At 47.9% G+C, this 25,007-nt stretch overlaps 1 pseudogene; it reads left to right on the top strand.

Annotated features, from left to right (window-relative positions):
• The first annotated feature begins 240 nt into the window (after positions 1–240).
• Positions 241–15,110, top strand: LOC136479156 (transcription factor WRKY45-2-like; annotated as a pseudogene).
• The last annotated feature ends 9,897 nt before the right edge of the window (positions 15,111–25,007 follow it).

Genomic DNA, 25,007 nt, shown 5'->3' on the forward strand with positions numbered 1-25,007 from the left:
ATATATAAATTTTCGACGACTACACCATTACACCTGCAAATTAAGCTTGTCACACATCATCAGGACATCACAGTCTATTGTTGCACTACTCTGTGTGTGTGTGTATATAACCAATGCAAGTGCACGCTCCACGACCCCTCTCGTCTACCTGACTACCTCTCTTCCTCGGTCACACACTGATACTGACGCAACGAGACCGTCGTGTGCAGTCCTCAATCACAGAGCAATTGAGTATCCTGAATGGACAGCAAGAGCAGCCTCATCATGCTGCCGCCCTGCAGCCATGGCTGGGAGATGATGGAGACCATGAGGAGGCAGCAGTAGCTCGTGATGCAGCTCCGAGCGCTCGTCGCTGCTCCACGGTGTCATCGATGGTACCTCAGCCGCCGAGATCACTGTCCAGCTCTTTGACGACGTGATCGGCTGCAACATAGGCATGGTGTCTACGCTTGAAGGGTACCTCTTGAGTACCGGAGCCGGAGGCGGATCATCGGTAGAGCCCGTAGACGACAAGTCGTTGGTGAGGAAGAATAGCTGCCGTGTTACTAATAATGGTGAGAAGACGGAGGAGCAAGCGTGGCATAGAAGCGTGGTTGGTCAAAAGAGAAGGTGTGCAATTAGATATTGATACCTCAACATAGCTCTGCTCTTCCCCAGCTGATGACTTGCTTATAATCATAATATATGTTATTGGAGTTAGTAAAACTAACATTTAAGATATTAAACATGATACCTATGCCTGGCATGTTCAACCATATACATAGGGGGGGGGGGGGCATTAATTTGGAAGCTAGCTAGCTTAACATCTTTAATTTGCACGTTCATCAAGTTATTAATGGTCTGCTGGGCAAATTTCAACTGATGATGTGCATGCCCTTAATCTTGTTGTAACATCCATGCATCATCAATTGATCGATTTTTAGTTCATATACATACTGATCCCACATATGTATTGTTGTAATACGGCCTCCGAGAGTGGCGGAGACCTACGCGGCCAGCAGTTCGCAAAGACGTCTGCCCAGCTACCACGCCTCCAGACCCAGAAAGATGACGGTTTCTCAGACTGCTTGCTGGACGCTGCCGGTGACCCTGGCGCAGCCTCCGCCTGGTTAGCTCGTAGGCGTCTCCGGGCGGAGGAGGCAGAGGCCGCCCCGCTGCAAGGCTAATCTAGTGCCAACGTTACCTACGTGTGTCTGCAAGTAACCAGAGGAAAGCGCTCGTGGACGGCGCGGGCGCGCCGGTTCGGCCTCCGCTCGTAGGGGCAGAGACCCAAGCAGGAGGACGGCAATACTGGGTGTCGGGGGTCTGCGGCCTCGGCGTCCCAGGGGCGGAGACCGATGGCGGAGGCCTAAAGGCCCTTCGCCGAATCCTGAGGCCCGATGGGGCGGAGACCGACGGCGGAGGTCCAAAGGCCCGTCGCCGAATCCTGAGGCCTGATGGGGCGGAGACCGACGGCGGAGGTCCAAAGGCCCATCGCCGAATCCTGAGGCCTGATGGGCCGGCTGATCGCGCAGGCCCAGTACCTGAGGGTGGCATGACAAGATTACACCTGAGAGGAAAGGCGAGTAGTGGAATATTCCGAGAATGTACTGTAGCAGTTGAAGGGTACTATTGTAAACTCTGTAAAAGTGGTAGTTGAGCCCTATAAATAGGGAACACTTCTAACAGTACGAGAGGTTGGAAAATGAATTAATGAAACCCTAGTTTTATGTGCCATTTCCCTACACGCCCACTTGTCGTGCCTATTTCCCAAGCCTCCGCCTGAGGGTAGCGCTTGGCGGGCGGAGGCCTCTACCTCCTCCACACTGTCTGAGACCACAAGTTTCAACATTGGCGCCCACCGTGGTTTGGCCAAGGCAAACCAACGATGGCAGGGAAAAGAAAAACCACCACCAGAGCAGCAACGACCACGGGTCAGAGAGGAAGGCTTAGGCGCACCACTCGTAGCACCTACGCAACCTCGCCAGCGGAGGATGACACCAGAGCAGATGCCCAGGGTCAACCACCGGAACCCTAAGATCCAGAAATTCAAGATCCGGAGGCCCAACCAAACTCAGCCACAACACTCGAGCAAGAACTGCAATAGCTGCAAGCACAGTTGCAAAGAGCGCAACAAGAGAGGGACAGAATGGCAGCAGCATTCGCAGCTAATCAGCAAGCTATTCAAGTGTCAGCACAAGCAACAGAAATAAGGCAACAGTTGGCAGTCCTACATGCTGAGATGCTAAGTATGCAGCATGCAGTACCAGCATCAACCTCCGCAATCCCAGCCTCCGTAGCAACACCAACTGCAACCATACCACAAGGGCCTCCGCCAGTGATTATCCCATCCACAATGCCATCTCAGGTGATGCGGAGGCCTATCGATCCCAAGTCCCCACTCTCTGAAGGCATACAACAGTCGCCATGGCCAACGGCATACAAGCCAATCACACTACCAAAGTTCAACGGAAAGACAGACCCCCATCAGTTCATTATGAGTTACGAGGCAGCAGTAGCCTCCGTCGGCGGAGACGATGCCATCTTGGCAAAGTCATTTGTCATTGCAGCTGAAGGCGATGCGTTGGCTTGGTATTCTATGCTCAAACCAAGCACAGTCTATTCTTGGGAAAACCTCCGGGACAAGATATTGGCAAATTTCAAGGGGCTAACAGCACAGTCTCTGACTTCCACAGATCTGTTCCAGTGCAAGCAAATGCAGGGAGAGACACTACATGACTACTTTTGGAAATTCGTGCAACTAAAGGCGAAGGCATCAGACGTCCCAGACGAGATTGCCATTGAAGCAACGATCAAAGGCCTCCGAATTGGGCCATTTGCAGCACACCTAGCAAGAAAGAAACCAACTTTCATACAACAGTTGTATGACGAGTTTGGGAAATACTGCAGATCAGACAATGACCTCCGGAAAAGGCTGGAGGAGCAGGGTCAAAACAGACAGCAAAACAGCAGCAAAAACTCCCAGAAAAGCTATATGAACCAGAATGCATCAAATCAGAAACCAGGCCAGGGGCAAGTGCTCAGCATCGAGGGTCAACCTTACCCTGAACAAGGGCAACTGGCAGCGCCAGCAGGGCCGGAGACCCAGACCAGGAACCAAGGTCGGCAAGGTTACCAAGGCAAAAGCTGGAACAAAAACCACAACCAGAAACAACGTAGGCCATATTGCGTTTTTCACGGCGAAAGCGCAGGGCACAGCACCAAAGATTGTCCGGAGACAAAAGAGACACAGGAAAGGATGAAGAACAAATAGACTGCCCAACCTCCGACACAGCAGAGCGCAAGAGAGGTCAACACCACCTACACGAATGGCCACCAGCAGTACTGCCCAATGTACCCAGCGCTAAACGCAAACCAAATACATCCCTCCACACTGGCCTCTGCCTATTACCCAAACTTCCTACCAGCATGGCGGTCAGCGCCTTCGCAGCAGCCTCCGGTGGGTAACTACAGGTCGGAGGCAAGCCTGACCTACATAAACCCAAAACCTCCCCACATAACCTACCTCGAAACAAACCCACCGCCACAAAACCAAAGTAGGTTCGAGCCTCCGCCGCAACAGCAGCACATGCAGCAACTGCCTCCGCCGCCACCTCACAACCAACCACCAACACCAAAAAATGAGCCAAACCCAGAAAACCAAGTCAACCCCCATGGACCGCTACCCACAATAGGCATGATACTACCAATCGCCGGAGGATCATCAATGGAGTTTCAAACGAAAAAGCAGAAAAAGGATCACTTCCGCCTAGTAAACAACGTAGCAGTCCAAGGCCCAGCAAAATACACAGATTGGTCCAGAGTCCCAATCACCTTCACAGAAGAAGATCTCCACCTAGAAAGCTACCCTCACACAGACGCAATGGTAATCAAGACCAACATAGCAGCATGGGAGATAAGCAGAGTACTGATTGACACTGGCAGTTCAGCAGATATCATCTTCACAAATACCTTCGACCAAATGAAGCTCAGTAGAAATCAACTAAAGCCCTCTGAATCCCCTTTAATAGGATTCGGAGGCAAGCAGATACAAGCATTAGGAAAAATCTCACTCCTAGTGTCGTTTGGAACCTAAGCAAATGCTAGAACCGAGTACATAACCTTCGACGTCGTCGATTTGTATTACCCATACAATGCCATCTTGGGCAGAGGATTCACAACCAAATTCAACGCAGCCCTGCATATGGCCTACCTGTGCATGAAAATACCAGCACTCCATGGTATTATCATAGTCCGAGGCAGCCAGAAAGAAGCAAGAAACATAGAAAAAGCAATCTACAGAGCCCAAAGAAACATCAATGCAGTCGAGTCGGCAGACAAAGAACTAGAGCCTCCGGATATGCCTAGAGGAAAAACAGATATGATAGGTCAAGAAGAGACAAAGGTGACCCCTCTAGAAAAGGAGTTACCAGACAGAAAAGTAACAATCAGCTCAGAATTGAGCAAAGCAGAGGAGGAAGAGCTCATGGAAACTCTAGTAAAAACAAAGACATCTTCACCTGGTCAGCCTCCGACCTACAGGGAGTCAGCAGGGACATCAAACAGCATGAACTGGATATCAATGAAAACATGAGGCCAAGAAAGTAGAAACAGAGGAAAATGTCGGAGGACAGAATCCTGGCAGCAAAGGCGGAGGTGCAAAGATTGCTAGATGCAAAAGTCATCAGGGAAGTCAAGTATTCAGAATGGCTTGCAAACGTAGTACTGGTACCAAAGAAGAATGGCAAAATGAGAATGTGCATAGATTTCACAGATCTGAACAAAGCTTGCAAAAAAGACCCTTTCCCATTGCCAAGAATAGATGCCTCCGTCGACAAGGCAGCCAGATGCCAGAGGTTTTCTCTTCTCGACTGTTTCTCTGGGTATCACCAAATCTGGATGAAAAAAGAAGACAAAGACAAGACAAGTTTCACCACTCCATTCGAGACATATTGCTACACTAGAATGCCGGAGGGCCTAAAAATGCCGGAGCAACCTTTGCCAGAATGACAAAGGAGGTTTTGGGCTCACAACTAGATAGAAACATCATAGCCTACGTCGACGACATAGTGGTCATGAGCAAGAACAAGGATGATCATGTCTCTGACTTACAGGAGACCTTCGCCAACCTCAGGACAGCTGGCCTCCGCCTCAACCCAGAAAAATGTATATTTGGAGTCACAAAAGGGAAGATGCTCGGATACATCATAAGCAGCGAAGGCATCAAAGCGAACCCAGACAAAACCAGAGCAATAATGACAATGGCAGAACCCAAAAATAAGAAAGAAGTGCAAAAGCTAACGGGAAGAATAGCAGCGCTCAATAGATTCATCTCAAAATCAGCAGAACACAGCCTCCCCTTCTTCCAAGCCCTAAGGGGCAGAGACAACTTTGAGTGGGGGTCCAAGCAGTCGGAGGCATTTCATAACTTGAAAGAGTATCTCGCAAACTCATTGGTGGTCTCCGTCCTAGAATCAGACAGCCACCTATTGCTATATGTGGCGGCCTCCGACCATGCAGTCAGCGCAGTCTTAGTTCATGAGCTGGAAAAAGAATCAGGCAAAACTCAAAAGCCAGTTTATTTTATCTCAGAAGCACTGTCCGGAGCCAAGCTAAACTACACTGAGGTAGAAAAAGTTGCCTATGCAGTGCTGATGGCATCAAGAAAACTAAAGCATTATTTCCAAGCCCACGAAATCTCAGTTCCAACATCACTGCCACTGCAAGACTTGCTCAGAAACAAAGAAGCCTCCGGCAGAATAGGCAAATGGGCTATAGAGCTATCACAGTTTGGTATCTCGTATGTCTCCAGAACAGCAATCAAATCACAAGCACTAGCCAATTTTGTAGCAGATTGGACACCTCCGACAGAGCCCAAGGTACAACCAACCACTCAAGGCTAGATAGCATTCACGGATGGAGCATGGAGCCAAGCTGGAGCAGGAGCCTCCGCCGTCCTAACAGCACCCTGCGGCGTCAGACTGAAATACGCAGCAAGGCTAGAGTTCAAATCAACAAACAACATAGCAGAATATGAAGGCCTGATCCTAGCGCTCAGTAAAGCAAAGGCCCTAGGGGCAAAAACATTGACAATCAAAATAGATTCTCAAGTGGTTACTGGCCAAGTAGAGAAAGAATACACAGCAAGAGAGACAGAACTCATCAAATACCTATCCGTTGTCAGAAATTTGGAGCGGAGATTCGAGGGCTTCACCCTGAAGCACATCCCAAGATCAGAAAATGCAGAGGCAGATGAACTAGCAAAAGCTACGGCAAACAACCTGCCACTGCCACCAAACACTTTTTACCAGATCCTGAAGTCTCCGGCAACTGCGGAGACATCTAAGGCACCTAAGCCCATACTACACCTGCAAAATGAAGATTGGAGAAAGGCGATAACAGAATTCTTAGAAGGCAAAACCACCGAAGAAGATGAAGCAAAAGCAGCAAGAATACAGGCCAGGGCAAGAAATTACACAATCATAGATGGTGTACTGTACAAGAAAGGAGTAGTCCAGCCTCTCCTCAAATGCATATCGCAGAGCGAAGGCATAGAGTTGCTTCAAGAAATACACTCAGGAATTTGTGGGTCACACATTGGATCTAGAGCATTATTAGCAAAGGCAATAAGGCAAGGCTTTTATTGGCCAACACGCATACAAGACGCAGAGCAGGTAGTCAGAACATGCAAAGCATGCCAAACATTCTCTCCCGGGCAGTCAAAACCATCGTCGGAGACCCAGCTTATACCCCCGACATGGCCGCTACAAAGATGGGGTATGGACCTGGTCGACCCATTACCACCATCCCAAGGAGGAAACAGATTCACAGTAGTGGCAGTAGAATATTTTATAAGATGGATAGAAGCAAAGCCACTAGCGAAGATAACCTCAGAAACTGTCAGAAAATTCTTCTGGCAAAACATCATTTGCAGATTCGGTGTACCAAGGATTCTGACAGTAGACAATGGAAAACAATTCAATTCAGAGAACTTCAAAGAATTCTGCAAAAGCATTGGGACAAAACTAGCCTTCGCTTCAGTATACCACCCAGAGTCCAATGGTGCTGTGGAAAGAGCAAATAGAATAGTGTTTTCAGCAATATCAAAAACATTGCTGGGCCTACGCAAAGGAAAATGGGTAGATGAATTACCCAGAGTGATTTGGTCGCACAATACATCTATCTCAAAAACAACATGATTCACACCATTCAAACTGCTCTATGGAGAAGAGGCCATGATGCCAGAAGAAATTAAGCACGAAAGCCTCCGCACAACAAGACAGCTAATGTTGCAAGATGAAGAATATGCAAAAGAAACAATAGAAGCCATAAGACTGGAAGCAGTCGAAAACACTGCAAAATATCAGTCCCAAACCAAGAAGTGGAGAGACTCTCAGGTGGTAAGGAAAGACATAAAACACGGAGACCTCGTACTCAGAAGAAAACCCAATGCACAACTTGTTGGCAAACTGCAACCGAAATGGGAAGGCCCATACACAGCAATGGCAGCAGGCCACCCTGGCTCTTTCCACTTGACCGACAGCGAAGGTGTCACGACAACCCACACCTGGAATATTGATAGCCTCCACAGATACTACATCTAGGCAATGTACCAAAGGGCAACCTCCGCAAATAATAAGCGGAGGCCCCTCCGTTCATTTACCTTTCAGCTCTTTTTCTTCAACCCAAAAAATGTAAAAGAGCCTGTACTCTTTTCCTCACAGGGGAACTCCAAGCGGAGGTGAGGTTTTTAACGAGGCAGGCTCAATGTAAAAATCCTCTAGAAGTATAAAGAGGTAATTCCCCAAAAGAACGCTTCAAAAGTCCAAAACCGAAAGCGGCCAGCTCTGGCGCCGCAATATTCGGTGAACAAAAATAAGCACAGGTCCTTTCAAAGCACCGGCCACAGGCATTGGCAATTTGAAACGACCTCTATGGCCAAACAGGCCTTCGACCTTGACAAAGACCTGTCCAGAGTCAGGCATCAAGGTAGAAACCACCTTGGCCAAATAGGCCTTCGACCTTGACAAAGACCTGTCTAAATTCGGGTATCAAGGCAGAAACCACCTTGGCCAAACAGGCCTCCGACCCTTGATGAAGACCTAACCAGATTCAGGCATCAAGGCAAAAACAACCTTGGCCAAACAGGCCTCTGACCTTGACGAAGACCTGAACAAATTCAGGCATCAAGGCAAAAACAACCTCGGCCAAACAGGCCTCCGACCTTACCAAAAAACCACCCAAGCATCAGGGGCAACACCATTATGGCGCTAGAACCAGGAAGAAGGTCTTCGCCATCAAAAACAGCAAAATGAGGAAAACGTCTGACAAAACCCTGTCACTTAGGCACTAGGCCTATTTACTTCAAAAGATCTCAAAAGGCACGAATAATTCAAGCAAGATATAGGCTATTAAAGCCAAGATACGTTCCAACAAACAATGTACCAAAAATTTAACAACCAAAAGCCACCACCCCGCTATAAAACAGGTTCCCCCATGCCCTTAAAACCTCAGTCAGCATAAGGCGCAAGGGGAGAAGAAGGCAGAGCACAAGCACAAGCCATAGAAACAGCCATGGAGGCAGGGGTCTCCTTAGATATCTAAGTCGACCGTAGATATTGTATGAAAACTCGCAAAATCGGAGGCACCAGTAGACGGTCGGAGACAGTGGGAAAAGAGACAGGAACTACAGCACGGTGATGAACAGCGTAGGCCTACGGAAGAAGGGGGATATCGCACGAAATCTCGTAACATCCCCCTGACGCCGGAGACCTAACCTGCCATCTCCACAAATGAAACATGTCCCACGGGTGTGCAGCGTCGGAGGCCCATACCACCGGACAGCTAAAACACCCAGCTAAAGAAATACCAAAAGTCTCCACCATTTGCACAAGCCGCGCCAAACCTCCTATCGGATCACACACCGATTCAGCAAGCCTCGCCAGGCGAACTTCAAGTACGCCTTCGCCAGCCAAAAAACTGCCAACACTTCTACCCCGGCCATCAAGCAAGCACAGAGAAGGGGAGAACATGGGGCGGAGGTCCTGGCCACCACCTCTGTATCACGCACGTTCGCCCAAGCAAAGGCCCACGGTTTGCAAGCTCGGGACTAGACGAGATATGTAAACTAGCACAACAGACATAAGCCCCCGCACAAACAATCAAGAAAGTGAACCTGTTTTGTATTCCATAAAACATCAAGTAGCATTCTTACAGGACACAAACTTACAATAAAATCCAAACTATTGTGGCGGAGGTCCGCACCAAGCAAGCGTGCGAGTAAACCCAGCGCGCTCGTCGTCTATGTCAAACTTAACTGACTCAACCACGTCACGCGCAACGCTGCGGGGAAAGGCCGAATGCCAATACTCCCAAAGCTCTCCGCTCACATAAATACCGTCGTTGTAGAGAGTCAAAGGCGCGACATCTTGCGTAGGCTCCCGATTCGGAACCTGCGCAAGGTTAAAATTTTCCACAAAATCATTCAGAACAAAAGAAACTTTATTTACAAGAGCCCAACTGGACTACAATATACAAGTCAAAACAGCTAAGTCCTACAAAGAGCCTAGACCTCTGGCGCCTTGGCCGTAGCAGAAGTCCCTGGAACGGAGCCCGCATCAACTATGGGCGGGGACAGCGCCGGCGGCCTCCGACCATCACCACCGCCGATCGTAGCGCCCACCGGAGCGCCAGCGGTGGCGGAGGCACCGCCCGCGGTCGCCGTGCGCGGAACTAGCGGAGGCCTGCCCGCAAGACTCTTCTGCGCATCCTGTAGCACAGGCTAAAATATCAGTGGCACAGGCAATGAAAGCCTTCGTAGCTTCGCAAAAAAGCAAGGAGAGAAAAATAGCGGCTACAAAGACTAGAAATACCTTCGCTCTCTTTTCCTCCGCCAGTTTCCGGGCAGTAGGTCTCCCAAATGGAGCCCAAAAGTACCCAATGAAATTTCTCAAGGTTTTTCGCAAACCAAGAGAAGTCTCACCAAGCTCCTCCGGACCCGGCAGCGCTCCCTCCGGAATACTTTCGGTATGCGTACACCCGCCGCGCACCAAAAGCTTGGCGTAATTCGCTACTCCCGCCAGCGCCCCGTAGTCCGTGCAGCCATTGATCAGACCAGGGAGCTTCGCAAGGTGACGCTTTAGCCAGGAGGCAAGGGCGTAGACGCTATCTTCCTCCGGAGGAGCGGAGGTTTTGCCTCCGAACTCGGCGACGATGGCCCGGTAATGGCCAATGGTTGAAGCAAGGACCCCCTTGACCGAGTCCAAATGCCTCGTCGTCAAAGACAGCTGCTCCCCCACCGCAGCTGTGGATTCCTTCTTAGAGGCCAGCTCTCACCGGAGACCCTTGGCCAACTCATTCACCCTGCGGACCTGCTCGGCGGACAAAGCTTCTGCATCCTGGGCCTTGGCGAGATCGGCCCTCAAAGCCTCCTTTTCTTGTTCCTTCTTCGCCAGAGAAAGGCGGAGAGCTGCAAGGGAGTTGGCCAAACCCAGTTTTTCACCTTCTAGGCTCTCGTTCTCCGCCTTGAGCGCTTCAATCGTAGTATCTTGGTCGGAGACCTCGCGAGTGCAGCGCTCTTCCATAACAACGGCCGTGTGATACCCCTGCGATTACAAAGAAGAAGACCAAGGCGATCAGCAATAGAAACAAAAACAAGTCTAAAGGCGAACATACACCAAAAAAGGCAAACCGTCGAAGACGCACCAAGCTCTGGTGTTCTAGATGAACACAGAGAAGTTGGAAGAAATCCATGTCCCTCAGACGCTGTTTGAAGCGATCTGTTCAAAGAAGAACAAACAAACACAAAACCATAAGGTGAGAAAAGCAAATCTCACAATACATACACCAACTGCTAGAGACCACCTCTGACATCTCCAAGAACCCCAAGATAGCACTCTTCCCAACCTGAGATAGAAGTGTCAGAGGAGCTTGCGTAGCAAAAAAAACAACAACAACAACAACTCAGGTCAGAGGGCCGATCAGAAATAGACAATAACAACAGGCCAAAAGACGAGTAAGATAAAAACACTCTATACTCACTCGAACCCGGCGCCATCGGCCACCACTGCCCTGGACCAAACCTGACGCTGGCAGAGGCCGCTCACTCCTCCGGGCTGAGGAGTCCAGCCATGACATCACCTACAAAGCAACAAGTACACGGTATTAGCACTTGGTAGAATACATCAACAAATAAACCGGGCGAAGACAGTAAACACAAAAATGTGCGCCAAACAAACTTACTCATAAAAAGCCTAGGCCGGGCCGCCTGCCGAGCCCCCTGGGCAGAAGTCTCCGCCATATCATGCGGCGAAGGCCCAAAGGGCTGGCTCTCCTCAGCCAGCGGCCTGGCGAGCGGAGGGCTCGAAGAAGACTGAGCCGCCGGGGCCTGCTCAGCAAGCATGGCCTCCGGCTACCCGACGTCGGCCGCTGGCGTAGGGGAAGGCGCAACAACAGCGGGAGACGAAGGAGCATGCTACAAGACGGCCTCCGTGCCCTCTTCAGAACTTGAATACAGCCCGCCAAAAATGTCGGGCATAGGATCGGCGGCGCTAGCCTCTGGCTGTTCAGCGACACTCGCAGCACCGTGCAAGGAGCACGCCGGAGTAGCGCTGGCCTTTGGACGCTCCGCACCGCTCACAGTGCCGCGCACAGGGCGCACCGGAGCTCCAGGAGAGCTGCGATCCCTGCCGCTCGCGACCCATACGTCCACTGACGGGACGGAGGAGCTCTGAACGTCTTCACTGTCGGCGGAGGCAACGCCAACACTATCGGCCGAAGACGCGGCCGCCGCGATCACCAGAGCAACGCTCTTCTTCTTCTTTTTCGCAGGCACCCGAGCAACAGAGGCGCCCTTCGTCTTCTTAGACTCAGCCTCCGCTGTAACATTCTTCGCGGAGGCCTTCTTCTTCTTGTCAATCGAAGCCAGGACCTCCGCGGGAACCTCGCGCTCCTGGTAGACGATCCCGAGTTCCTCAAAAACTCGATTGAGCCGCGGCATGGTGCCTGCCACGGCTCTCCGAGATGTGTACTCACGCTCAAAAATTTTGCCGACCAACCCGACGGCAGCTTCCTCAACCTCGAAGACGAAACTGTCCTCCGTCACCCCCTCCCCCAAAGACTGGCCGAAGCGGGGGAACGGGATCCCGGCCTCTGGCCCAAAAATGGGAACCGCCACCGTTTCAAGCCGAAAGGATGAATTGTCTCTTCTCAGGGGCCAATAGTCGGAGGCCATAATCTCCTCCACCAGATCACGGCCCCCGGAGTAGCGGCATGCCAACGCAAAGGCCCGGTCACAAGCCTCCCTCGCCGGTGACACCGCCTCCGGCGGTTCCACGCGCGTATGCGGCGCCATCACCTCCATTCTTGAGGACAACGGATACTCCACGACCTCCGCACCATCCTCGGTGGTGCTACGGACCCCGTAGGTCTTCACGTAAAACCACTCCTCAAGCAAGCCGCGGTCCCATTTGCCTTTCTGGCGAAAAGAAATCTCCAGGCGGTCTACGCCTTAGTTCCTCTTTGACATGAAGGTGCAACTACCATACTGGTAGATCACCTCCACCTCCTTGCCCTCCCGCATCTCCTTCTTCTTCTTCGGCTTCTTCTGCAGCTCATAGTAAGCGCAGAAGGTGTCCACATCTGGCTCGGCGCCATAAGAAACACACGCCCAGTAGAATTTGCTGAGCGTGAGGAAGGCAGTAGGAGTCAGATGATGGAGCTGGACATTGAAGGTCTCCAACACCCGGTGGAGGAAGGGGATGTAAGGAAGGCGGAGGCCGCAGGTGAAGAAGTCCTGAAACACCACCACATATCCCTCCTCCGGTTCCGGAACAGTCTGGCTAGGCGGAGGGATTTTTACCCTCGAAGAAGGAAAATATGATTCCTTCAACATCTCCACGACCGCCTCTTCAGTAATGGAGGAGGGGCTGAAATCCCATGACTTTATCGCCATGTCTCTGGAATCCGCAGCGATCAGGTCTTCGACGGACATGGAGACACTCCCCAAATCCTCCTCCACTAGCTTTTCAAATTCCAACGCGGAGGCGGAGGCAAGCATGCACTCCTCAAAGCGTGCACTCCAGCCGGCGGCCCTAACACCGAGAAGGTGGCGATAGGGTCCAAAGAAGGCGGGCCGACGAGTATGGGCGGAGGCGGAAAAGAAAGCCACCACGGCGGCAGCCTAGGCGAAAGACGCAAGCGGAAAGACGGAACGCGCGAAGGCAGCTCAGGCGAAAGCGAAGAGAGCAGAGAGCGATTTCTCAGAGGCAAGGAAAGCGAATGAGCAGTGCGGGGGGGGGGGGGGGGATCCCGCCACCAACCCCGCCCTTATATAGGCCGCGGGCGGGCGGTTCGGCTCCCACCGTACAACGGTCATCTCCGGAGAATTCGCCTGCCGCCCAACGGTCATCTCCAGAGAAGTTGCAAGGTATATAACGGAAAGCAATACGGCGTAAACGGCCACAGCGTAGGACAACGGCTAGTTTTGCAGCCTAACGGCTACTATGACAAGACCAGCGGCCATGCCAGAGCGGGCCAGGGGGGAACCTGTGGGGATCGGTCGGAGACGTGACTATGCGCAGTCTCCGCCACCGCGGACGTCCTTGCTTAGGGCGTTTTGAGCTCACGACACGCTCGGGCGGACCGTGGTCTCAAAAGGGGGGAACTGTTGTAACACGGCCTCCGAGAGTGGCGAAGACCTACGCGGCCAGCAGTTCGCAAAGACGTCTCCGACCAACTACCTAAGCAAAGGCCCAGCTACCACGCCTCCAGACCCAGAAAGATGACGGTTTCTCAGACTGCTTGCAGGACGCTGCCGGTGACCCTAGCGCAGCCTCCGCCCGGTTAGCTCGTAGGTGTCTCCGGGCGGAGGGGGCAGAGGCCGCCCCGCTGCAAGGCTAATCAAGTGCCAACATTACCTACGTGTGTGTGCAGGTAACCAGAGGAAGGCGCTCGTGGATGGCGCGGGCGCGCCGGTTCGGCCTCCGCTCGTAGGGGCAGAGACCCAAGCAGGAGGACGGCAATACTGGGCGTCGAGGGTCTGCGGCCTCGGCGTCCTAGGGGCGGAGACCGACGGCGGAGGTCCAAAGACCCGTCGCCGAATCCTGAGGCCTGATGGGGCGGAGACCGATGGCGGAGGTCCAAAGGCCCATCGCTGAATCCTGAGGCCTGATGGACCGGCTGATCGCGCAGGCCCAGTACCTGAGGGTGGCATGACAAGATTACCCCCGAGAGGAAAGACGAGTAGTGGAATATTCTGAGAATGTACTGTAGCAGTTGAAGGGTACTATTGTAAACTCTGTAAAAGTGGTAGTTGAGCCCTATAAATAGGAAACACTTGTAAAAGTACGAGAGGTTGGAAAATGAATTAATGAAACTCTAGTTTTACGTGCCATTTCCCTACACGTCCACTTATCGTGCCTGTTTCCCGAGCCTCCGCCTGAGGGCAGCGCTTGGCGGGCGGAGGCCTCTACCTCCTCCACACTGTCTGAGACCGCAAGTTTCAACATGTATCTAGGAGGAAGAACGACAAGCGATCAAGATCCCTTGTGACACATGTTCCACATTACGATGGCCATCAGTGGAGAAAATATGGGCAGAAGAACATCAATGGGAGGCAGCATCCTAGGTAATACACCTATCTATATATACATTACATTCTTTTATTATCAGCTAACAAAACAAGCTACGTTGTTATTAGGTAGCTTGTTTTGTTAGCTAATGATCTCTAAAAGTTAAATGGACACAAAATATATAACAATAATCACTATATGGCATGATGAACTTGTAATCAATTGAGCAGGAGCTACTATAGATGCACCTATAGAGAACAGAACTGCTTTGCAACAAAGACAATTAAGCAACAAGAACAAATTGATGGTAACTGTAGTGCCACAGCTGGCGAGGAAATTGCAAAGTACACAGTCGTGTACTACGGTGACCACACTTGCAAGGACCATAGCGTCAGCATAGTCCAGCTTCCAAAACTAGTCAGCAGTATGGATCTTCAGAACATGGAAATGGCTCAAACAAGTTGAAGTGTTCAAGATCCTGAGGCAGACTGGGACTTGCCAGCTTTACTAGAGGTGTTTGATAATTCTCTCATTGATTGGGAGGATAGTTGGAAGATATGATATATATATATATATATATATATATATATATATATATATATATATATATATATATATATATATATATATATATATATATATATAGCTTTTCACCACACATTGTAAGATCATAGTAAGGTACAAGTTTTGGTTTATATACTGCATTCAGTGGTATGTATGTCAATTCTGCCAAAAAGGTTACCCACCAGTATAGTCTTGAATATTTGGACGATGGATGAAATTGGGCGGTTTTGAGTTAGCTTTAGCAATTAGTCAACTTTTCATTGGAGGTAAGTTCATTGTTTAGTTAAGGTTACTCAATGTGCTACCTATTCAGTTTCACTCTGCAATGTAGAATTGATCGAGATGTTTAGTTATCAATTAGGAGTATAACTACATATGTAACATTCCACATAATCATCCTAAATAATCGTACAATCAGCTGATCTTGATAATCATCTTTAAAAATCAAGTCTTTCTATGGTACTTATGTATGGGGAGTTGGGGGGTTGATTGTTACTAAAGATACCTTAGCAAAGCGCAATGGGTATAAGGCAGTAAGACACATGCAGCTTTTATCATGAAAAGGAGACAATTAAGACCATGTTTTGCAAGTGTCGATTTGCTCGTATTGTTTGGGTGGTAATTCACAAGGCTTTAGGCCTTTCTCAGACATGTTTGGATCTTGGATATGAGGGAATTAGTAGAGTCTGAAACTGCTAGTCCTATTGGGAGCGGCAGCTACTACTTGCTTGTTGCTTTTGATTTGCAGGAATGATTTAGTATTGAAAAGAAAAAAATGCATCTCTTTTATTTACAGGCTATCTGCTCGGTTATCCATAGGCTTCATTCATGGGCTATCATGCTAAAACCAGGACCTCAAGATTAATTTGGCTATGGTGGCATCGCATTTAGCACAGGTGGACATGGGCGTGTTTCTCTCAGGCTCATGGGTGACTGCGTGTGCCTAGTCCTCGGACAAGGGTCGTTAGTGTTCTTGTACTTTTCCTTCTTTTTTGCTGTGTGCTTCTGGATATATCTTGGGTGGAGAGTGTTTTCAAGATGACTGTATTGACTTAATGTATTTTTCTTCGAATATCAACCAAAAGTTCATTTATTTATTTGAGAAACGACTAGTTTTAATAGTCGTTCAGATCACAACGCGAATTTATTAAACTACTCATCTTGGTTGCAAATATATAAACAGTTTTAGACTTGCTAACTTAAGCATGGTAAATATTAGCATTTGAGTTAATTTAATTGGATCCTAAAGGTAACTATTGTAGTGTCCCTCTCATTAAATTCTCATCATGCATATTGGCCAACATATAACTGTACTATGTGCATGTCATATGAGCAGACCTTTCTAATCCCGACTTTAAAGTATTTTTTAGATGAGATGCACTTTAAGTTTTTCAACTAAGTATGGCTAGGAGTAGGCATGGAAAGTAGAAAAGATGGACAATTTACATTGACTGATAGTATAGCACAAACAAAAGGAACAAAAAGTGCACTGAAGCTGTAGAAAAAAAACTATATATATATGGTCAAATATATTTGCATAGAGCTAACACATGCATATATATATATATATATATATATATATATATATATATATATATATATATATATATATATATATATATATATATATCAAGTACTGTAAGATTGCTTCGACCTTGTGTGGATCGAAGCATAGGGTTTATCATGCTTATTAGGTAGCTAGTGAACCATACTAATTATGTGATTGTTTAAACTCCTGTGTATATGCATGTTGCATCTCTACAATATCAGACTTTAAGGCTCTGAAATGAGATTAAAACCCACGAAAACAGATGGGCTGGAGCTTATAGAATTACCACCACATGAGTTTCAGTTTTGTCTACAGTTATTTTTGAGTGGTGACTTTGATGCTATCAAGCTCATTCCCTGCAGTATTGAGATTTTAAGACAATGAAAAAAATACTATAAAGCATTGACCAATTATACAAATAATAATCACCAGGAAAGTCGTTTATTTTTTAGTATATTATGCATTAGTTTCTAGAAGAGATGTTTACTTGTTTGACAAGGCTAGTGTTCTGATGTCCATTCTTTTATTTAGTTTGTTGAAAATCATGTCCAAAGCAATCCACTTGCATTTGTCGGCTTGAAGAAACAAAGTGTGTGACTAGCACTATATATGCTCCAAGCCAGAGATCTAGGTGTACATTTCTTGTTTCAAATAATCTGAAGCTGATCGTTCGCTCAAATTAAGAATTAATGCCTTTGAAAATCTACGCAACATACTTGATGCAAACCATTTTAAATTATTATTATGTCGTCTATAACATGGAGTAGCAATACATATCCCTAAATAGTCTAAGTGAATTTGCAAGCACCAATGACTTTGTGAAAGAGACTTTGAGATAAAACATCACATATATATGTTGTAAATGCACGTGGAAGTTGAGTTTATTATTACCCAACATCATCCTTACTGAATGACGAGCTTGTGGTGACATGAGCTTGCTTCTGTCATCAGCATGCATGATATTGATACCCTAAGCTTGATGGGCATGGCCAGAATAATATTTCCAACCAGATTTGATTAGGCATTCTTGTGCTAATTCAATCAATCTGTTGGACCTCACCCCTAGAGTATGTGGCACTTGGATCATGATGCCTTTGGCTAGCCATGGTAGAGTTTTGCTACCTTGCTAATGGAATGGAAATGTTGATTCTTCAAACCTATCCGGACATGATGCATGTTTTTCCTCAAATTATTACTGTTTTATTTGCAAGTTATTTTCTTTTAAGTGCAACAAATTTCACTTGTCTTTACAGTTCTCTTCTAGTTCTATATATATTTGGCACCGAGACATAAATGGAAGAAAGATGTGAGTAAATTATGAACGGTTTATTGCATTATAATAGTATTTATCTATCAAGTGTATGCTAGAAATCAAATACAAAGAGCACCATGTTTGAAAAAAAATCAAGCAGCACATATACATCCTATGTGTACTACTACTTCCGTCCCATAAAAGTGGCATTGTAGTTTTTTCCAAAGTCAAATTATTTCGTTGTGGGACAAAACTTAATATACCCTTTCAATGAAATACCATGGCATATTGGCATTAACATCCAAAGAGTGCCATGGCGTGACAGGTGTTTATCGTTCATTTTATTCTCCTTTCATAGCAATGCCCATGGTCCAGTTGTGTCAAGATCTTGTACTGATGTTGGCCTTTGATTTGCTTTGTGGAAAAATCATGTCAAAAGTTAGCCCCTGATGCAGTCAGCACAAAGGAACAGTAGCACTAAGATCCAAAAAACATATCCATGTTCATATTTGTTGCTCAGCTATTCTGAAGGTTCATTGTTTATTCACTCAAATTAAGAATTAAGTGCCCTTTGGAAAATTAGGCTATACACTGTGGCATAAACCACCACTGAAATTTCAAAACGGCGCTGACAACGTGGACCAATAGAGCATTTCTACGGACAGCACCAGTAAAATTTGAGAGGGACTTCTAAGGTTACACGAAATGCATACTTAGGAGGCTGACGAATATATATATAATAAGCATGATGGACAATGAATAGTGATGATTTGGATGAAACTATTCTTTATTCACTTCCTATGTATTTGAAACTTAAGCCCCAGAAACAAAATTCCCAAGACTTCACTTATGAACATGTGGGCATCAGATCAAGTCCATTCAGGTCATATGGTAAAATGAAGCAAATAATAATTCTAGTCACTGCACGCTTAAATTTTGAAAGTGCAGGGAGGTTGGAATATAATGACATTTCAGGAGAAAACTAAAGCGACTGCTGAACCAGACGTTTATTTTTGGAGCAGGGAGTACCCGGTGAACACAAGCGACAATTCGCGACGATGAAGCTAACCAATAATCCTTGCGCCTCAGGTTAATTTCATGAAAACGACTGCAGAATCTGATGTATATATAAGCTAGAGCGCGGTAGCTGAAAAGCCAGAATCCTTCCCGTCCATGTGCACTTGTGAAATCATAATGATACAATACTACATGAACTGGATTCTTGATACTAGTCACACAACTGAATGGTTCAATTCGCTAATTTAACAAAAATATTACTAAGTATTTTTCTTTGTGCACAGATCGATGCACATATTCACTCATGACTCTTGTGCATCTTGTGTTGGACCCCCAACACACTCATATCTCCAGTAGTTCATCCGAGACAGACATGAGGAATTCAACATACTCTTCCACAAAGTTTCTCTCATGACTCTTGGAGAAAATGGTACACAGAGGGAGGGCTGTACTGCTGCTGTCTGCTCCCCATTTTGAGTGGCAGCAGCATTAGGATTCAGTAGTAGTTGGCCTGTGAAAACTGGAAGCTGAGGCAGCGGCCTTGGGTGATCTGCAGAGCTGTTGTGCGAGGTTGTGCTGCCATGATCAACTCGAACCTCTGAGGTAGCTGCTTGTCGATACAAATCCGCCTGCAGGTTGCCACCAGTGTTCATATCAGCGGCTCCCTCCTCTGCTGTTTCCGGCGGTGATTGGTAGTTGCCGCCGGTACCGGTGTTCATCCTCTGCTGGATCTTCTTCTTGATGCGTGAGTTCCAGTAGTTCTTGATCTCATTATCTGTCCTTCCAGGCATTCTTGCCGCAATCGCAGACCACCTACATTCACATGTAAAAAAGTACACAAGTTATATCCATTACACATCATGCAGTTCCTATATAGGAGTATTGTTCATGCATGTGAGGGACGGAAGATGCATGGAATGGATCAAAATATCCGAATGAATGAAAACAAACTCAAGCTACCTGTTTCCTAGGAGTTTCTGCAATGATACGATGAGGTCCTCTTCCTGCTTGGAGATGGGCTCCCTGCTGAGGTCTGGCTGCAGATAGTTCATCCATCTCAGTCTGCAGCTCTTCCCGCTCCTCTTCAGCCCTGCGATGATGATCATATATGTCCATAATAGAATGCTTTATTAGTTTCCCGGCCAATAACACAATACAATCTTGCATTCCTGCTGCTAAAACAAACAACCACACACACACACACATATATGTAGAGTATATTCTGTAGCCAGCTACAAAATAAGTTATTCTGTAGCCACCTCCATTTATGATAATTTTATATACTAATTTACAATAATGTCAATACATATTTACGATAGTTGGGTTACTATAACACATATGGATATTTACCATAACGTTATAGTAAACCACTTAGTAAGAAGTTACTATAATCATGTAAATTAACATAGTAATTATTATAACTCAAAAGTGGCTATAAAATAAGTTATTCTATAGCCAGCTGTAGGGTAATAGTTATATATATAGAGAGTATATTCGGTAGCTAGATAAAAAAATAAGTTATTCTGTAGCCACCTCTATTTACGGATCATTTTATATACTAATTTACAATAATGTCGATACATATTTACGATAGTTGGGTTACTATAACATATGGGGATATTTACCATAACGTTATAGTAAACCACTTAGTAAGGAGTTACTATAATCTCGTAAATTAACATAGTAATTATCGTAATTTAAATTGGCTACAATAAATTATTTTGTAGCCATATATATATATATATATATATATATATATATATATATATATATATATATATATATATATATATATATATATATATATATATAGAGAGAGAGAGAGAGAGAGAGAGAGAGAGAGACACACACAAATACACAAGTGTTATATTTATATCACAAGTGGATTCAGGCGCTTTGCCGAGGCCACTCGGAAAAAAATGGCCGGGAAAGCAGCCTTTGCCGAGAGCCATTTGTCGGGCGCTTTTGCCGAGTGCCGAGACAGCACTCGGCAAAGAAAACGAGCTGTCACGGCGCAACAAACGGTGACGGCGGCTTTGCCGAGTGCCAACCCGGACGACACTCGGCAAAGTTTTCATTTTTTTAAATTCTTTGCCGAGCGCCGCCCGGCCCGGCACTCGGCAAAGTTTTTTTTTTTAATTCTTTGCCGAGCGCCGCTCAGGATGGCACTCGGCAAAGTTTTTTTTAATTTCTTTGCCGAGCGTCGGACGGGTGGCTCTCGGCAAAGTTTTTTATTTTATTTTTTAAAAAAAATTCTTTGCCGAGTGCCGGATGGGTGGCACTCGGCAAAGTGGCACTCGGCAAAGCTGGGAAACAGGTTGGCGCCCCTTTTTCCAGCTTTGCCGAGTGCAGTGACCATTGCACTCGGCAAACTGACCAAAACCAGTTTTATTTATTTATTTTTTACATTCCATCACGACAAACACAAATTATCACATATATCTCACATCCATCCAAACATACATCACATATTTATCACATCCATGGCACATATCACATTCATCACAATATATCACATATATCACATACATCAATCTAAACATCTATCACATATATCACAGTTATCCAAATATACCACTAGTGCATGACAAGTATATCAGAAATCCATCACCAAGTGAACAACAAATGCAAATACAACTAATGCTACTCATCACCAAGGTGGAAACTGAGTGCCTGGTGAAAGAAAAGCTGGATCAGTCGGAGGCGCATGAGCTGGATTATTTGAACCCTCCGACTGAGGCTGCACAAAGGAGAAGAGATTGCATGCGTTAGACAAGATTACTTGGATAGCTAATCTAGGTCATACAAGCAAAGCACAAGCGAAAACTCACAGGAGTAGCTGCAGCTGCAGGAGTCGGAGGTGGAGCGAACAGCCCAGGTGGCACAACTAGACCCGCTCGGACTGCAGCTGGGCCGCCAGGTCCTGACGTTGCCTTGCTTCTTCTTCCAGCCGAGCATGCAATATTTCACTCCAATGTTTCAGTAATGCAAAGCTAATTAAGGTGTGTAAAGATCAATGTATGATGAGTAAAACAGGAATAACCTCGAGTGCGTTGACCCGTTGCTGTGAAGCGCTTGGCCGCGGCCGTATGGCCGGGCTTGCGCCCGTGCTCCGTGCTCGGATCTGGGAGAGAGAGGGAGTAGAGGTCGAGTCGATGACGTCGTCACCAAGCCAGTACCGCCCATGCTTCTTGCCTCCACCCACCCTCATGACGATCTCTGCATCAAAGTCCTCGGTGCTCGGGTCATACTCTGGCCCATGGACCAACCTTGCTGCCGACGTGTACTCACTGATGCGGGTGTTAACGCTCGGGTTGGTGTACGCCTCGGGCGGGTCCTCCGGGTTGTAGGAGACGCCGAACGTCGCCTTGCCCTTGTGGGACGTACACCATGCATGGAAGTTGGAGCATTGCTGGCCACCATGTGCCTCTGACTGCGAAAAAGACAGCAAGATGATTAGAAATTAGGCATAATTGAGCGTCAGAATAGATAAATGAATTCGCATACCCATAATTGTTTGTATCCGGCGAGGTTGCAGTTGCCTTGATGGTGTGCTGGACCTTGCATCTGCAAACGCCGCTCCCGGGCAGCATCGTGCGTCTCGGCCCACCCGGGCGTGAACCACTTGTCCACGATCATGGCCCAGCACTCGGGATACGAGGAGCACCACCAGGGACACATCTACACATCATCAAGTATTTGACATATAAAAAGATCAAATTAAAATAACTTAATCTCAAAACGAATCAATATTAATGTTCTTTATCTACCTCAAGGTACTGGTCCCGGGTCAGCGTCATCTTTCTTGCTTCTTCTTTGCTGACCTTCTCTCCAAGTTTTGACCCGTAGTAGGTTATGATGGCCCGGATGCACGTCTCGTGATGCATGTCAGTGACGAGTTTTTTATAGGCTTTGGTAGCCACCAAATCTGCCCTGGCCTCAGATTCCTCCTCGCATCTGAAATAAGTCTGCATACAAACGCGATGTATCCATTCATTATTTCAAGAAAAATCCAATGAATGCGATGTATTGAGCAGTGTAGTGCGAGGGAGACTTACCCAAAACTCCGCCTCACCCGCTCTGCCTTGTTGGGGTAACCCATATCGAGGGCGGCGGCGTAGTGGTCAAACGTCCAGGCCGGCTCCCTCCTACTGGCGTAGTCAACCAGGCCAGGGTAGTGTGTATCCGGAGAACAATAGGGAGGTGATGCCGAAACTCTATCTCGGATCGGAACAGACCATGAAAACTAACCCATCTACGCATCCGTGGGCTGTCCAAAAAACATGGACAATCCAAAACAGATACGGTCGTAGATATGCAAAGATCTGCATACCTCCAACCGTATCTCTTTCGAACGGGAGACGCCTAACTGGGTTACGCGATCTACGACCATGATACGGAAAGAGGGGTTATACCTAGGGTGGCGGTGGAGTCAGGCTAGCGGAGCCATGGCGGGTCGGTGCAGTGGCGAGGCGACGCGGTGCAGGCAGACCTGTAGCGGCGAGGAAGACGATCGGTGTCGCCGAGATACTCCGGCTCAGCTACGACGGCTCTTCTCTGCAAAAAGAACAAAATACTATCTCAGTTCAAAATTTCGGCAGAACCTCCCCTGCACGGTGAGGTATCCAAAACCTGCAAAAAAACATACGGCACAATGGCCGACAATCACATATACATATGCATTCAATTCAACATACCATTGCCAAGTCACATTCATCCACCACCACCGCCGCCGCCGCCGCCACTCTACTCTTCTACTACTACAACCACCACCACCACCACCACTGCCACTCTACTCTTCTACTACTACAACCACCACCACCACCACCTATTACTACTACTACCACCACAACCACCTACTGTACTACTACTACCACCACCACAACCACCTACTACTACTACTACTCTACCGAACTCTACTTCAACTAAAACATACTACCACTGCTACTCTACTACTCACCTATGGTGTCGGGGGCTGGGAGGGCGTCGGGGCGTCGGGGTCGACCGAGGCGCACCGAGGATGGGGAGAGGATGTCCGCGGCAGTCGGGGGCGCGCCAAGGACGGCCGGAGTCGCGCCAAGAGGGCTAGGGCGGCGCTGCCGTGGGCCGGTGCGCGGGCCACGGGGTTGGAGCGGCGGGTGTCGGTGGGCCACGGTGTTCGGGGCGGCCGGCGGAGGCGCGCCGGTGTGGGCGGGCCGGCGGGCGAAGGCGGTGGGGGCACGCCAGCGGGGGCGCGCCGTCGTGCGCGGGCGGCGGAGCGGTGGGGGCGCGTCGGCGGGGCAGGGCGGGCGAATGCGGTGGGGGCACGCCGACGGGGGCGCGCCGCCGTGCGCGGGCAGCGGAGCGGCGGGGGAGCGCTGGCGGGTGAGCGGGCAGGGCGTGCGCGGGGCGTGCGCGGGGCGGGGCGGGACGGCGGCGCGCGTGTGTGCGTGTGTGGGAGGGAGGAAGGTAACAATTGGGTGGCCAGTTTATCTAAGTGTGGATGGGCTGTTTGCCGAGTGCCCCGATCTGGCACTCGGGCTGCCGGTTGCCGAGTGCCAGATCGGGGCACTCGGCAAACGTGTTTTCCTTATTTTTTTGAAATCTAAACCCTAAACCGCACTGCATCGTATTTTTTTAAAAAAAAATACCACTTTGCCGAGTGCCAGGCGGAGAGGCAGTCGGCAAATATTTTTAAAAAAATTTGGCACGCTCTTTGCCGAGTGTCCCCATGGACACTCGGCAAAGGGAACACTTTGCTGAGTGCCTGGCAGCTGGCACTCAGCAAAGAGCATGTTTGCCGAGTGTCAAAAGATGACACTCGGCAAACTAATTTTTTTTGTATTTTGACCTTCAAACTTTTTCTGTAGTCCTCTTACAGTACTTGGTACTCCATGTCGAAATTTGGTACATTTCCCGAACCGTTTGCTATATTTAGTTAATTTATTTCATTTAATTAATTTTTTTTAGAAAATGCAAATTTGAACTGCACGTGCATCGAATAATGGAATTTAATGATTCAAAAAAATGATATTCATGGTATTGAGTGTAGTGTGAGGCCATATCCAGGAACGGACCCGAAATTTTGAACATCTTG

The sequence above is a fragment of the Miscanthus floridulus genome, chromosome 9 (assembly GCF_019320115.1).
Source record: "Miscanthus floridulus cultivar M001 chromosome 9, ASM1932011v1, whole genome shotgun sequence".
NCBI classification, from domain to species: Eukaryota; Viridiplantae; Streptophyta; class Magnoliopsida; order Poales; family Poaceae; genus Miscanthus; species Miscanthus floridulus.